Source organism: Ailuropoda melanoleuca, chromosome 7, assembly GCF_002007445.2.
Source record: "Ailuropoda melanoleuca isolate Jingjing chromosome 7, ASM200744v2, whole genome shotgun sequence".
Taxonomy (NCBI): domain Eukaryota; kingdom Metazoa; phylum Chordata; class Mammalia; order Carnivora; family Ursidae; genus Ailuropoda; species Ailuropoda melanoleuca.
In genome coordinates, this window is record NC_048224.1 from 55,830,125 (window position 1) to 55,836,986 (window position 6,862).

Sequence of the window (6,862 nt, forward strand, 5' to 3'; positions counted from 1 at the left end):
AGGGCCGGGGGGCGGCGGGGGGCGCGGCGGTGTCCCCCGCGGGCCCGAGGACTTGGCGTTCAGGGGCAGGGGGCTCGCAGCCGCCGACGGCCGCGGTTTCCGTGCGCGAGCGACAGGATTATTTTCGAAATACTTAATGCTCTGTTACTGAGAAATGTTTAATAATAAACAGGATGTCGCTGCTCGGGGCCTGCCAGATGGGGTTTTTTTTCCTCTCCCTTCTTTTTTTTCTTTTTTGCCCCCTGCTCTTAAGTCACAAACAGCACTATTGAAATCGTGGGCCTCTGGAGTGGATTTGCCTACACAAATTTGGAAGGCGGTTTCTCTTTTCTTTTCTCCCTCGCTTTCTAAATATCGTGGGAGGTCCGAGCCCACCTTTAGGCAGGGAGAGGAGGTGTTTTTCAGGGGAATGGTTAGCTTGGAGGAAGTGGGGAGAACGGGGGCTGGGGAGGCTCTCGCCACTGTGTCATTTGCTAAATGGCTGCCAGGGCGAAAACCTTTAGAAGCCTTTGGTTTCCAGGATTGTTAAATTAGCCCTGAGATCCCCCCCTTCAGATTTTGTGTGCATTTTATGTGGCTTTATACATTATCCAGTTTGGTTTTTGTAACCATCCGTTTGAAGTCGTAGCGTGGTTTCCATCTGCAGCCTTCCAGCCCTGTCTGTCACAGTGCTGTGTGGTGGAAGGGACAGGGGAGGCCCAGGCTTTGGGGTGCAAATCCTGCTTCTGCCAGACAAACCTAGGGTTCAGAGAGCCTTCGCTGGCATAAATAGTGCATTCCCCGCCTTGTCGGGTCAGGGCGATGAAGAAACACCTAGAAGAACCTGGCACACAGTGTGTAATAGTTGTTTCTCCTACCGCTGTTTCTGTACCTGCCATCAAGCCCTGGGATGGAATCGAGCCACTGCGATGTCACCCGTCGGGCTGACCTGATCCAGCCGGTGGATGCCACAGGTCCTGGGGCTAAGGCACCCAACCCACGGAACGTCTCTGGGCCCTTGTTTATTCAGTGCTAGGCCTCTGTGGGGAGACAAGGATGGGAGAGAGTAGCCTTCGGAGCCCCTCAGGAATTGCCTTGTGTGGTAATAAGTCACCGTCCTTGGGTCTGGGGTGTCTGCGCCTTCCACGGCAGGTCTCCAGCTTGGTTGAAGGCAGGTCTAGAACGCTAGGAGATACTGAGAACAACAAGCTGAGGCTGGGGACTCCTGCCTTTTGAGGATGACTGCTTTCCTCTGGGGATGGCAAATTATCCCTTGGGGAGCCTGCGCTTGTTCGGGCAAGTGTCTCTTGGAGCCTGGATTCTGGTCTTCGTTGGGTTACCTTATGCGTGTCCCTGAGCCGCAACTCCTGCATCTGTAAAATGGGAATAATTAATTCTTTGCCTTGGGTATCTGTTGTGGGCTCTTGTGAGCCTCACATTCTGTTTGTAGCAAAATGCTTCTGTCCATGGGAGGGTGATGAAAATGTATGTGGTTTTTGTTGGTTGCCTTGTTCTTTTTCTCCTGTTCTCCTGGCTGATGGCCCCGTGACTTCCCCATCCCCAAATTCTATCCCTAGCTAATATTTTCCTTATCACGGCTACTATTCAATGCCTGGAAGCACTAGGATGGCCTAGAAGAGCTAAGCTGCTCAGGGTGTTTATTGGGGAGCATAGGAGGACTGAGGCTAGTACAGGGGAAACTGACCCCAGTCCTGGTCACAGGTGAGGGCTGAGACCCAGGTTAGCTCTGGGCCACACCTGTAGCTTGTTTGTAAATGGCCCTGGAGACGCTCCGCTTGGGCTCATAGTCGTTCTGCAGTCTACTGGGCATTTGCTTTGGTACATGTTGACATTCCCACAACCATCTTGGTTTTGTTGTATTCTGTTTTTTTTAAACCTCCTTGGAACCTCCACCAGGCCCACTGGGCCATGTCACCCTTAGCCGGGCCATGTCTCAGCCAGGCCATGTCACCCCTTTTCAGTTTTCCCAGCTTCCTGCCTCTTGGCCCTTCTCTATCTGATTTCATTCTGGCCAGCTCTGGCGCTGGACTGTTTATTAGCTGGTGTTAGGGAAGGAGATGAATACACTGCCCTTCCCAGCAAGCTTTTGGTTTACCTGTGAATTTTCAGTTTTCCAAGGCTGCACGGAGGGGCCCTGTTTCAGCCCGTGTGTGTGTGTGTGTGTGTGTGTGTGTGTGTGTGTGTGTTTGGCGGGGGGGGGGGCGGCTGCTTACCGTGGCCTGGGTCCTCTTCAGTCTCCTTGGAGCCCAAATGGGTAAAAGAGCCTGGGGAAGGGAGAGCCAGAAAACCCTGGGAGAGTGGAATTTCAGGAATGGCAAGTCAGAACTAGTTCCAGCACGGTCGGCTTGCCTGGCCTGGCCGAGGGATTTTTGTTATGCCTGTTCACCATCCCCCCACCCACTTTTAAATTTCAGTTCTCTTTTTTTTGCAAAGGATTATTTATTGTACTTTAAAGATTTTTTTTTTTTTGGCTTGCATAAAGTACTGACTCATGTTGCTAATGGCTGTATGCTTGTTATATGTCTCATTATTCTACCACGTAAGATTGATCATTTCTATGTTGGTTTTTGTTTCAAACTAGAATAGGCCAGGTGGGCTAGCCCATGTATTTTTAAATTTGATAATGACGCTTCTCTCCTGTCAAGCGTATGTATCTTGTTATGGGCAGGCAGATGTTAAATAGGGCCTGTCTATACTGGATTTTAAAGCAGTGCACTCCCCTTGAAAAATAAAATGCCCAGCAGAGAGCTGTTGGGCTTTGTGCTCTGAACCTCCTATCTTGGTCAGGGCTAACTAGACTGTCTGCTTTTCAAGTCATAACTCAATTTCTTTCTTAAGAAAGTCCCATCTTTTCTGGGCCTTGTATATATAGCTTTAGGAACCTTTGGTCTGTCATTTGGACAAAGAAAGGCATTGCCTGTGGTGCTCGGGAGAGAGAGAGATGAGAAAGACGGTGAGATTTCTGATGAAATTAAATTGTTTATGACAAGCTTTTCGGCTTAAAAGGTGCCATTTGGACCAGGCCTCCTCACCTGGGAGCGCCAAGACCCCAGCTCTGCTGTCGATGGTACAGATCACTGTTTCTGTCTGTCGCTGGCATGTGGGAAATCTCTGCACTGGGAGGGAGGCTTGCCTTGGTGACTTGAGCCAGAAGTCTTGGTTGAGTGTTGTTAGCTGTTCTTGTTCATTTTTTTTTTTTCCACGCGGCCTGAGCGGAGGGCCGGCTTGCTCCGGAGGGTGCCGGCAGCAGCGCGGGCTTGTCGGGCTCTGCCTGTGGCGGGAGGGGTCTGGGGGGGGCAGAGTGAGGTCTATCTTAAGTTGCTGGCGGTCCTTCACGTTCTCTGAGAGTACTTCCTTCCGCTCCCACCTCGGCAGCTGGTTTTGTAGCTCTGCCCTGTATCCTTCCTTCCTCCTCTCCAAGGGAACCATCGGCCTTTTCCTCTTGGTGGTGTTGCGAAAGCAGTATTTATTGATTTTTTAAAAATAAATATCATTTATTTCTTTGACAGAGAGAGTACAAGCAGGGGGAGCAGTAGGCAGAGGGGGAGAGAGAAGCAGGCTCCCCATGCGGGGCTCCATCCCAGGACACTGGGATCACCCGAGCCCAAGGCAGACACCACCCACCTGAGCCACCCAGGTGCCCCAGTATTTATTGATTTTCGAAGTCACCGTCATGGAGCAGTTACTCCTTGAGCACATACTCTCTGCCGGGCACTGTGCAAGGCCCTTTAAGTACATTTTTCCCTATTCATAAAAGTAACATTTTTACTGGCAAAAAATGGGAAAATATTGAAAAGAATAGAGATAAACAATACAAATACAAATAACCTGGAACCTCACCATCCAAGGAGAACTACCGTGAAGGCTGGTGTATTTCCTTTGAGTATGTGCTTTTTTCCAAAATCAGAAAAATACTATATATACCATTCACCTTTTATACTTCTTAACATTATCGTGTATTTTTCTAAGTTATTGAAAACATATTTTTGTTTGATTTTATTACGATTAGTTTTAAGGAAGCTCTGTGCCCAACATGGGGCTTGAACTCATGACCTCCGAGATCGAGTTGCATGCTCTGCTGACTGAGCCAGCCTGGTGCCCCCCAAACATATTTTAATAGTTGTATAACTGCTTTATATGGATATGCCATGATTTGTTTAATCTTCTGTTATTAAACATTTAAATTGTTGTTACCCACTTTTCCTTCTTATACACATTTTTAGGGCACATCCTTGCACGTACATCTTGGCGTATGTTGCTGATTATTTCCCGTAAGTGGCATTTGCAGAGCAGAGAGATCACAGGCTCCTTCTTCAGTTCTGTTTGGCACAGTATGGGTTTTCGCCTTCAGCCCTTGTCACTTTTGACTCCAGCCTGACTCTAAGGTGGCTTTCCTACCTGGGCCGCTAAGTTCTGAGTATCTCGGTCCTGATTAAGCCCTCTGCTGAGTGAGGCTTGGGGTCTTAAGCCATTTACGGGGTTGAGTCTGAACAAGTGTCTTGACTTAAAACATTTACTGTTCTGGGAACGTAGAGATGTGAATGCCACACTTGCGTTCCTCGGGAGCTCACAGTCCGCTGGGGAGAAGGCAAGCACCTCCTTGCAGAGGCCTTTGGGAACTTCTCAACCTGCTTTTGTCATCACCCTCCCATGATTCTTTCCCCGCCTCTATTGCTTGTCTTTGTAGTTCTTTTCATAGCTTTAGATTTTATTTATTTATTGGGGAGAGAGAGAGAGAGTGAGTGGGACAGAGAGGGAGAGAGAATCTGAAGCAGACTCCGCCTGCACCCAGCGCAGAGCCTTTCGCGGGGCTTGGTCCCAGGCCCCTGAGATCCTGACCTGGGCTGAAAGCGAGAGTCATACGCTCAACCGGCTGAGCCACCCAGGCTCATTAAAGCACAACTTTAAATGTGCTTTTTTAAAACAATATTTTATTGTGGTAATATATACGTAAGGTTTATCTTTTTTTTTTTTTTTTTAAGATTTTGTCAGAGTTAGCGTGCAATAGCAGGGGGAGCGGCAGGCAGAGGGAGAAGCAGGCTCCCCGCTGAGCAGAGAGCCTGATGCAAGGCTTGATCCCAGGACTCTGGAATCGTGACCTGAGCCGAAGGCAGACGCTTAACCAACTGAGCCCCCCAGGCACCCCTAAGGTTTATCATTTGAACCATTTTTAAGTGTACAAATTCAGTGGCCTTAAGTACATTCAAGTGTTGTGCAATCGCCATCCATCTCCAGAAATTTATCACCTTCCCAAACTGAAACTCTGTTCATTAAACACTGACCCCTCATTGCCCTTCCCTCAGCCCCTGGCAGCCACCCTCTGCTTTCTGTCTGTCTGTCTATGTATAAGTTGAATCATGTAGCATTTGCCCTTTTGTGTCTGGCTTATTTCACTTAGCATAATGTTTTCAAAGTTATCCACGCTGCAGTGGGCGTTAGAACTCCATTCCTTTTTATGGCTGAATAATAGTCCATATTCCATTCCGTACATCACGTTGTGTTTATCCATTCATCTGTCAATGTGTGACAACTTACAAATGCACTCTTGCCCTTGTTTGTTGACTGGCACATTTTCCCCCGTGGAGCGAGGGAGGGAGTGCGGGCCTTGAAACAGAATCTGTGGCTTCCTGGTCCCCCCTGCGCTTGATGTCTGTGACAGGAGGGTGCCCACGTGCAGAAGGAGCGGCAGAGCCACAGAGGAGGCTCTTGTGGAAGTGTGCCGAGGTGTCATGGCCAGCTCAGCGTGGGTGTGGACTAGAAAGGGAAGGCATTCTGGAAAGTGTAGCAGACTTGAAGTCAGCACCCATTGGGGCACCTGGCTGACTCGGTTTGTGGACCATGTGATTCTTGATCTCAGGGTTGTGAGTTCAGGCCCCATGTTGGGTGTCGAGATTGCTTTAAAAAAATATTAAAAAAAAAAAGGGGTCACCGGGGTGGCTCAGTCATTTAGCGTCTACCTTTGGCTCAGGGTCGTGATCCCAGGGTCCTGGGATTGAGCCCCACATCGGCCTCCCTGCTCAGCCGGAAGCCTGGTTCTCCCTCTCCCACTCCCCCTGCTTGTGTTCCCTCTCTCACTGCCTCTCTGTCAAATAAATAAATAAAAAGTCTTAAAAAAAAAAAAAACAACTTAAAGACAGAAAGAAGTATCCATTGAAAACAGTATACCAAGCCCTGGAGTATTAAAAATGGGTTTCTAAGTTGAAATCAGAAATGTTGTGGCCACAGTAGAAAGCTTGTGGGTCAGCTTGCTTGCCAGAGCCCTTCGGATGGGAACCTGTTCTGTGAGTACTTGGCTGTGGCTGGTCGCCAGCCCGGGGGAGGGCAGGTAGGACTTCGGCCCTGGGAAGCCAGAGGTGACTCTCCCACCGTCCTTCCAGATCGTATCTTTGTGTAGAATGATGGCTTGCATTGCTGCAGGACCAACTGGAAAAAGGAGGTCATCCCCGGCACTCTCTCCACGGCTCCTTTGTGTCTTCCAGAGCTTTTTTCGGCAGGTGTTGTTTACACACAGTTCAGAGCTTCAAGAACTGCTCTGTCCCAGGCCGTACAGAAACGCAGGCCCGCCTGGGAGGGGTCCCGCCGCCGCCGCCTGGCTGACCTGCCGCGGGGGTGAATGGGCCGAGTGTTCACAAGTAGCTGGGGACAGTGGAGACCTTGTCCTCCTCGAGCAGAAAGTGGAATTTTTTTTCTGATATAAAATTAATTGCAAAAGTATACATACTCATTAAAGAAAAGAAAGAGCAAGTGTGTGAAGAAAAATGAAAGCTCTTCCCTCCAGCTTCCCAGGCAGTAACTACTGTTTGTGGTTCGGCGTGTTTATCCTCTCAGACTCTGAATGCGTGTATAAATACCGCCCTTTGTA